The sequence below is a fragment of the Papio anubis genome, chromosome 2, assembly GCF_008728515.1.
Source record: "Papio anubis isolate 15944 chromosome 2, Panubis1.0, whole genome shotgun sequence".
In the NCBI taxonomy this organism is placed as follows: Eukaryota; Metazoa; Chordata; class Mammalia; order Primates; family Cercopithecidae; genus Papio; species Papio anubis.
Genome location: NC_044977.1, coordinates 112,886,214 through 112,895,918, shown reverse-complemented (window position 1 = coordinate 112,895,918; position 9,705 = coordinate 112,886,214). Strand labels below are relative to the sequence as shown.

Here is a 9,705-nt window from a genome sequence, read left to right as displayed (position 1 = left end):
TAAAGCAGTGGTTCTTAAGTCACTTTGAATCAGATTTACCTGGAAGACTCTTAAATAATCCCAGATTTAAGGTCCCCATTCCTGATTCAGTAAATATGAAGTACATTACTAAAATTTGTATTTCCCTAAGTGATTTAAAAAATTATCTGTAATCATGGTAAAATAACCTAGCATAAAATTTGCCATCTTAACCATTTTTAAGTGTGCAGTCAATGTTAAGTAAATTGTCATTGCTGTGCAACCACTACCATCCATTTCCAGAACACTTACCTTACAAAACAGAAACTCGATTTACATTGCACAATAACTCTCCATTTACCTCTCTCCCCAGCCACTGACGACCACTATTTTATTTTCCATTTCTATGAATTTAACTATGCTTGGTTCCTCATATAAGTGGAAGCATACGTTATTTGTCTTTTTGTGACTGGCTTATTTCACTGAACCTCATGAATTCAAGGTTCATCCATGTTGTAGCATGTGTCAGAATTTCCTTTCTTTTTAAGGCTGAATGATATTTCATTGTATGTATGGATCACATGTGATTTACCCATTTATCTGGTGATTACTCTTCCCCAAGTCATTTTTACACTATGAAATACTTCACAAATTTGCATATCATTTTTGCACAGGTGCCATGCTAACTTTCTTTATATCATTCCAATTTGAGAACACATACTGCCAAAGCCAAGGACTCCAAATTATGTTTGAAATCACTGATAAGGCAATTTTTTCAGATGCACATTGGTGGGACATTAAATCAATCTAATTTGTTGACCAGTATTTTTTAAAGACATGGAATAGAAAAAAATAAAATAGGTAAAAATTGTAATAATAGGGAAATGTATTATTTTAAGTATTGTATTTCTGTTTGTGTGTTTATGTGGGAGAGAGGGGTTATGTGCACTAAATCTAGCTGTTCTCGATTTAAAAAGTATAAAGGCCACCTGTCCAGAGAACTAGAATGTAGAATCTAGTTAGATGATATGTAAATTAACATAATGCTCTCAGCTCAAAATGTGTAGAGGTACTATAGTCATGATTTTACTTTTAAGATACTTAAAAATAAGATTGAGAACAGCCTTCTATAGACTGATGTGGACTCCATGCTTCATCATAGAAGTCTGTGTATTGCTTATTCATGAATCATTTTCATAACATTGTATTAGGAGTTATATATAAATTTGGCATCACTTTGATACACTAAGCTTTTATAGACTTCAGAAGTAGATAAAGCATTGCTAACAGCAGTAATGGAGAGGTGTGAATGCCACCAGCAATTCAAGATTCTGTTCCAACTCAGGAAACATACTATCCTAATCAGAATTAATTTCCTCCCCCTTTGGCATTTTTCTCAACCATATGTAGTTTTAAAATTATTGTGGTGACTTCTATCACTCTTTTGAAAATGTACAGGATGTATTTATCTAAGATAAACATAATTTTACTTAGTATGTTTTCTGAAATGATAGCACACAATATGTATCAGAAAATAAGGCAATTATATGATAACTGTTTGTGAACTGTATTTGATTCTGCCAGATTTTATGAAAGATATATGTTTAACATATGTAAATGTTTATATTAGATCATATGGAATATAATTCTCGTATGCCTTTTAAAGAATTACGGAATTCCTGTACTTCCTCAGAAGAGTGATTTCCAAAGTGTCTTAGATTTTTGTGTATGACTCCACTTCAAATCCTCTATGACTTGCATCATGCTGTATCATTTGACCCAGCAATCCCATTACTGGGTGTATACATAAATCATTCCATTATAAAGATACATGCACACATATGTTCACTGAAGCACTATTCATAATAGCAAAGACATGGAATTGACCCAAATGCCCATCAATGATAGACTGGATAAAGAAAGCGTGATACATATACACCATGGAATATCACGCGGCCATAAAAGGGAACAAGATCATGTCCTTTGCAGGGACATGTATGGAGTTGGGAGCCATTATCCTCAGCAAACTAACACAGGAACAGAAAACTAAACACCCTATGTTCTTAATTATAAGTGGGAACTAAACAATGAAAACACTTGGACACAGAGAGGGGAACAACATACACTGGGGCCTGTCCGAGGGGCTGGGGAAGGGAGAGTTTCAGGATAAATAGTTGATGCACGTGGGCCTTAATGCATAAATGGTGGGTTAATAGGTGCAGCAAACCACCATGACACACGTTACCTATGTAACAACCCTGCATGTCCTGCACATGTATTCTAGAACTTAAAATTAACTTACTTAAAAAAAAAAAAAGACCATAATATTCCCAAATAAGTGAAGTTACTTATGTCTCCTGTTAATTCACAGAGAGAATAGTGGCATAGATGGATGAATAGATAGATAGATAGATAGATAGATAGATAGATAGATAGATGGAAAGTTAATACATGTAAAATAATAACACCTAAATATAGAATTAAAACTTCAAAAATTATAGTAAATGGACATACAATTAGACTTTAAATACATAATGAGAGTTATGTCCAGAACTATAACACTTAGCAGTCTGTAAGAACATTTTACATTGTGTATCTTTTTTGGTCCCCACGATTCTGTGAAAAAAGGCCAAACTATATACATTTTACAGAAGAGAAACCAGGTACCAACATTAACAACCTTGCTGAGTTGCAGGCCGTGGTTACATCGGAGTCAGGAACTGATTTCTGTGGAATAGCTCCAAGTCCAGATGTTATCCTACTAGACTGTGTTTCATGAGACAAGTAGAATTCTTCCCTAAGGTTTAGTTTTCCTTCAAGTCCTTCCAGTTTCAGAATGAGACACTCTTGGCCAAATCATGAAGAATTTAAGAAAGTAAGAAATTATTGATAATAATCATAAATTTCTTCAAAAATGCAGAATAATAATAACTTTATTCTCTCTCTATTTTGCAAACCTACTCTCAGCAGAGATTTCAAACTTGGATGATGCTCAGAATCAGCTTCAGGGCTTTTGGAAGACAGTGATTTCTGGGCGGCACCCCAGACTTAAGGAAGTATTGCCCAGGAATCTCTGTTTTTGTAAAGGTCCACAGCTGATTCTGATGCTTAGCTACGTTTGAGAACTGCTGCTTTAGAAAAATATTTTAGAGTAATTTTGGTGGAAAACCTATCAGAAAAATCAAATAGCAGACAGTACATAATGTATTTACATACCATAGTCCACAGTTCTGAAGAAAGTGCAGGTTTTGTGTAGCCAGAAGTTTATACCAATCAGGGAACCTTTTTTTTTTTCTTTTTTTTAAGAAAAAGAGAACATAATTATGAAGATGAAATTAGTTTTTAAAAAATAATATTTACTAAGGATGAGAAAAGTAATCACAATAAATTATACATTTTAAAGAAGCTTAAACCTACCAAAAACATTATTAACTGCCTAACGCAACACTGTGCTTCACAATATCCTAGAAATTGCTCCACATTATTCAACAAATAACTTCCTTATTCTATTAAAGGAAAGAATGTCCATTGTGTAGATCTACCATAGTTTATTCAACTGCTGTCTTATAAATGGGCATTTACATTGCTTCTAATATGTTTTGATGACAATGAATGATCGTGTGTGTGTGTCTGTGTGTGTGTGTGTGTATGTATCTTCATAGCATTGGGTGTGCAACTTCAGAAAAAATCCTAAAAGTGGGATCATTGGGTCATAATGTGAATATATATGTAATCATTTGGATATTGCCAAATTTTATCCGCTAAGGTTTGCACCAATTTTCTTTCCCACTAGCAATATATGAGGGTGCCTGTGTTCCCACAGTCTAGCAAGAGTATTGTTATTCTTTTTAATTTTTACTGATCTGGTAGGTGAGAGTTGGCATCTCAGTTTTGTTTTAATTTGCATTTCTCTTTTCTCATATCCTTGGTGAGGTTGAACATCTATTCATATGCTTAAAGGTTATTTTTATATCTGTCTTGTGAATTGATATCTTTTAAAATAAAGAACTGAAATATTCCAGGGTTTTCCTCCCAGGTGTGATAAATATACTGCAAAATTCTATATGCTGATTTCTACCTCCATAAAATACATTTCACAGTTATTGTAAAGACAGCAATTATATAATTGAACTGTGAATAATGACTTGTTATTTGTTATTGAATGATACATCTTAAAGGTATATATCTTAACTTCCACAATTCATAGCGAGCCCTAGAGGAGGAAAATAAATTGAGCCAATTCCATCAATAGGCGTTGGCAATTGTAGTGACATTTGTTACATTATTTCTTACATTGCTGTGTTTGGCCATTCTAGTACCACTGTTTGAAATAATTTTTACAAAATCTAGAAATGTTCCACTATTTCATGACATGTTGTGCTAAAAGGGACACGGAAATATGCCTCAAACATCATTTCAGTGTTCTATATCAGCATTTACTTGTTTTTATTTAAAACTATCAATTGTTTGCTATTTATTCAAATATTTCCATTCTAGTAGTTGCACAAATACTTATGTGCAAATGATGCAAATGATGTTTCATGTTTTTTTGGTGTGTGTGTGTGTGTGTATGTGTTTGTATTATCAACAACCTAAATGTTTTCAGTCACAAATATTACATTGTTCCAAACCGATCTGAGAAGATTGGTTGTGAAGTGGATAAGAATAATAGCAAAATGTTTTGTTTGTGAAATTAGAATCGAAAGGGCAATTTTATCTTATTTTATTTTAAACTTTTAAGTTCAGGGGTACAAGTGCAGATTTGCTACATAGGTAGCTTGTGTCATGGGGGTTTATTGTACAGGTTATTTCATCACCCAGGTATTAAGCCTAGTACTCATTAGTTAATTTTCCTGATTCTCTCCTCCCAACCTTCACCCCTTAAAAGGCCCCAGTGTGTGTTGTTCCCCCTCTGTATGTGTTCTCATCATGTAGCTCCCACTTCCAAGTGAGAATATGCAGTATTTGGTTCTCTGTTCCTCTGTTAGTTTGCTAAGGATAATAACCTCTAGCTCCATCCATGTACAGAAATACCATTTGACCCCACAATCCCATTACTGGTTACATACCCAAAGGAATATGAATCATTCTATTATAAAGACACATGCATGCATATGTTTGTTGCAGCACTGTTCACAATAGCAAAGACATGAAATTAAGCTAAATGCACATCAATGATAGACTGGATAAAGAGAATGTGGCACATATACAACATGGAATACTATGCTCCCATGGTATTAGTATGCAGTCAAAAGAATACGTATCTTGTTGTCATTCAAAAAAAAAAGAAAGAGAAAGGGCAGTTTTCATAGTCTCTTTTTCCATTTGAAGAAACTGTAGTGCCAAACAAAATTTTCTGCAATGTTCATCCAGTAGAAAATCAAGATAAATGATGTGAATCATATTGTGTTTTTCTAGAAAATGTTCATATCATCAGAATGATGCAATGGTAATTATCTGGGATAATATTCTAAAAAAATAGTAAATATCCCAAGAGTTTTAAAAGTAAAATTTTCTGATTTCATGAATGCAGTTTGTCCTAATGGGCAGGCCATGGTTGTATTTGTTGCTTCTGAGTTGGGAAATTGATATGAATAATGTTTTTTTTTATTCCCGCTGTTTTGCTCAGTAGTCAAAATCTTCATTTAGTAAAGAAATTACATGATCAATTCAAGTTTTGTGTTTGACAAAAACAATATTCCTTCTCACTGTCATTATTTTGATCCTTACTTTTCATTTAAAAATATTTTGTAATATTTTGCTTTAAAAATGTTATATAATTTATGTTCATCAGAAGCCTCTTAAATTTATTGTTTTCAGTCTTTAAACAGTTAAGCAGGTAATTTCTTTGGGGTTTTAAGTATTTTCCTTTTAGTTTTTTTTCTTCTCTCAGCTCAAAGGTATTTTCTATTTCAATTATGATTCGATGTATTAATTCACATTGATCGCAAAAATTAGAAATAGTAATATGGTTTCATTCAAAGTATACGGAATGTGAATATATATTCTTCAAAATGTAAATTAAAGCAAATGCAAAAAGTTGAAATTGTAAAAGGAGTTTCATGTTATCAAAAATTGTTCTTTCAAAAATATTTCAAATTTCCATTAAAGTAAAATAAAATTCATATTTAATATAGGTTAGAATTTTAAGTCAAAATGATTAACACCTGAATTTTAAAATTTAACCTTGTAGAATATTTTTATAAAATAAAACTATTTGCAATTCTATTTGCCCATATAAAGAATTAGTAACCTGTTTTTATATACATATATTTTCACAAATTTATAAAAATATAAATTATTTAATATTGTAAAATATTTCAATATTTCTCAGACACTATATGCACCTGTTGCAAATACCATGATGATTTGATGGCAATTACAGAAACGTGATTTAGAAAAACATGAGAGATTGATAAATGACACTTGGCGCTAGTTGGAAACTATTTCACATTCTACCAGAATCTATTTTATTCACATTATCTGAGGGGAAGAATGAATTTTTATTGTCTTTTATCTGAGTGCTGCCACCACTCAACTCTTCCTGGTATTCCCTAGCAGGGTCTGTTCCCTACCTCTGCCTCACAGCAAACATTCATGGAATTTAAGCCCACTTGCTTTTTGTTTTGAGGCCAAGGTGAAGAGCCCTAGAGAAGCATTCTTTGGGACCGAGCAGCGTTACAGGAGCAGATCTTTAGCCTTAGTGTTACAGGTTAGTACATTTCTGTTGTATGTCGCAGTGCTCCCTGAAGTGTGGGACTCTGAGAAGGGCCCCTCTCACCTGGGTCAAAGCCTCATCTTGAAGTATAAAGGGAAAAGAATATTAACAGGATTATTTTGACTCCATATACTTTGTTAATACCATATGTTTATCACAGTGAGTCTTGAATAATTGTTCTTCCCATTTTACCCAAGCCCCCTTTAATGTAAAGCAGGATTAGTCCCATCTGGCCATCTTCGTTCACTAGATTACATTCCTGTAGCAAATGTGAGTACATTTGCTTTGAATATTGGGAGAAAGAAATCATATTCAACAATCAATGTTTCTTTTTTTTTCTGATAATTAACACAGTGGTTTGGAAACAAATATTTTGTGGTATATTTTATTAGCTAATCTGAGCTACTTTCATGCCCTTGATCTAAAAGGTATATCAACTAGGCAACTTATTTTGCTTAGGAATAAAAACAAAGAATGTATTGATATTTTCTCTCTTTCAAAATTCCCTGAGACTTTATATAAAAACTGAACCACTTTACTCTTCTAAAGAACTATGAAAAGACAAAAATTAAAAAATCAAAATGCCTTTTTTACTTAAGATATATTCAGGACAACAACCTGAAAGGCAAGATTAAAGGCAGTTCATTATTTCTTAGGACCTTTACACAGTGCGGTCATTGATTTGGGTTCAAACACCTGGCTGGGACTTATATCTTTCAAATCTTTCTCTTCTATCTAGAACAGTTAATTAAACAGTTTCCACTTTTGGTGATATTTATAAATGAGTCACTGCTTAAAAGGATTGACTGATATTGATTGAGAATGAAATCTCCAAGAGATCTGCCATTTCTACCTTTTTCGACACTGCAGACTCACTGGATGGCTCAGTCGCCGATACCTATATTATTTTAAATTTATAATATTATTCCTAATTTGAAAAAGTTAAGAATACTCAGAATCCAATGTGTACTGAAAATCAGTATTCATGTGCCCAGACTCCTGCTGGATTGAGAGCCGGGAGTTGAGACAGAAATGGAACCTGGAGTTAATATTACTGTCACGGTAGTAGACAGAACAAGTAACAAGCACAGCTAGTCCTTTCAACTGAAGCAAAGAGGCAGGTAATAACTATTGGTTCTGCTGCTCCAGAAGCCAGCAGACTAATCCCAACCTGGAATGAACCTTTGTGGGATCCCTTGTGGTCCCTGAAGTTCAGGGGAAGGTTACTTATTCTAAAAGATTGCGGAAATTATTTCATGGTACTGTGCCTGTCATTGACTTGAGTTGTTACAAAGCTAACACTCTATGACCAATTGCTGCTATAGCAATCGTCTGCAGCAGCCACACTGAATTCCCTCCAAAAGTTGATTCACCACAATGCAAATCAAACAGGAATGAATGAGGCAACCACTGTACCTGAGGTATACTTTAGGAGGCAGCATGAAGAAATTAAAACGGCAGTGAAATTAGATTTGGAAGACTTCAGTTCAATTCCTGTCTCTGCACTTAGCTATATGATCAGAATAAGTTGCTCGACCATCATGAGCCTCAGTTTTCCTCATCTATAAGATGGGAACAACAATAGCTATTGACCTACCTATCATGAACTTAAGAATGCTTTATGGTTCCCAGAAATGAAATTTGTAACTTGAAAGAAACAGAGACATACACAATGCTATGTAGTTTCTCCTACGGTATTTCAATGTAAATATTGTAATAATAGTAAATGTATCCTATTTTATATTATGGAACACATAATATACAATTATTATGAGCCAAATGAAAATGAAGTATATAGAGTGATGAAAGGAAAATGAAAAATGGTCAATACTACCATTTGCACATAGACATGACATATAAATTCTGATGAGAAATAATTAAAATTAATAGTTAAAGGAATGAAGTTAAAATATAACTCTGCAGTCTTAGGTATAGTTCTTACTTTCAATTAATTCACTGGCATTCTGTTTCCTAAAAATATTTTTCACTTCACTGAGAATAATGCTGTGATAAAATATTAAATAATGATAACGACACTCAGATCTTCCAGTGTTTCCTGTGCTGGCAACTTCTAAATAAATGAAAGAACAAAAACAAAAACAAAAAGAATGCTTTATAAACCTTAAGTGATAAGGTTAAGTGGTTTTATTTTTCTCCTGGAAGTTATTTGAGGGCAGGAGTTGTGTTTTATTCAATATGAAGCAGATTTTGTTGTTGTTATAAGTAAACTTATTTCTGGCAATTCTAGTGTCTTCTTGTTAAGTATACTCTCTTTTTGAGGCAATTGCACCTCTTCAGACTTATTCTTATACTGGCTTTTCCCATCTTTCAATGTCTGCTTTGGAGAAATATACAACCCTAGCCTCTTATATCTTGATCATGACACAGGCAGACACAGGCTGGAGATATCTATATATCTATATATCTATAATCTATATAATGGAGCTCTCTGCATAAGCCAATAGGAAAGAAAGAAATCCTAAGGGAACCGTGTTTGAGGAAGGTGTCATAGCTCTGGGTTTTAGGCCAGGCCCTCAATGAATGTCCAATGATTAATGAGGGTAGCAAATTCATCCTTAAAATTAGTATGCATTGAAGAAGGTTCTAGAATGTCAAACCCCATTATGGCAGTAATAGCAACATGTTTCAAGGCAAATTATCAGTCTGAAATGGAGAGATGGTTTGCTTTAAGATCTAGGCCATAAGCAACCATAAATTTTGTGTGGGATTGAGTTCAATTTGTAGTGTGCAAAGTAAACCAAAATTTATTTTACTTGTTTTCAACTTAATGTTTGGTACAATTGTTTCTTTTCAACATGTTCTTGAGTTTCTAAATTATAAAATTTGCTGCTATTTTATTTGCTTTTAAAATATTCACAGTTACTCTATTTATCAAATCTGTTTTCAAATTTAATTATCTTTTGGTCTTGAATTGCATGTTGTCTCAATTAATGTCTCCTCCTTATACCTTTTTTTTCCCCTAAGTTTGTTGATAAATATTTTATTATTTCTTCTTCTCTCTCTCTCTC

General features: G+C 33.2%; 1 non-coding gene across 1 annotated transcript; it reads right to left on the bottom strand.

Moving 5' to 3' along the window:
• Positions 1–587: 587 nt before the first annotated feature.
• LOC116273955 lies at positions 588–695 on the bottom strand. The gene has a single exon (XR_004182451.1). It is a non-coding gene; the product is annotated as a U6 spliceosomal RNA (small nuclear RNA).
• Positions 696–9,705: the final 9,010 nt, after the last annotated feature.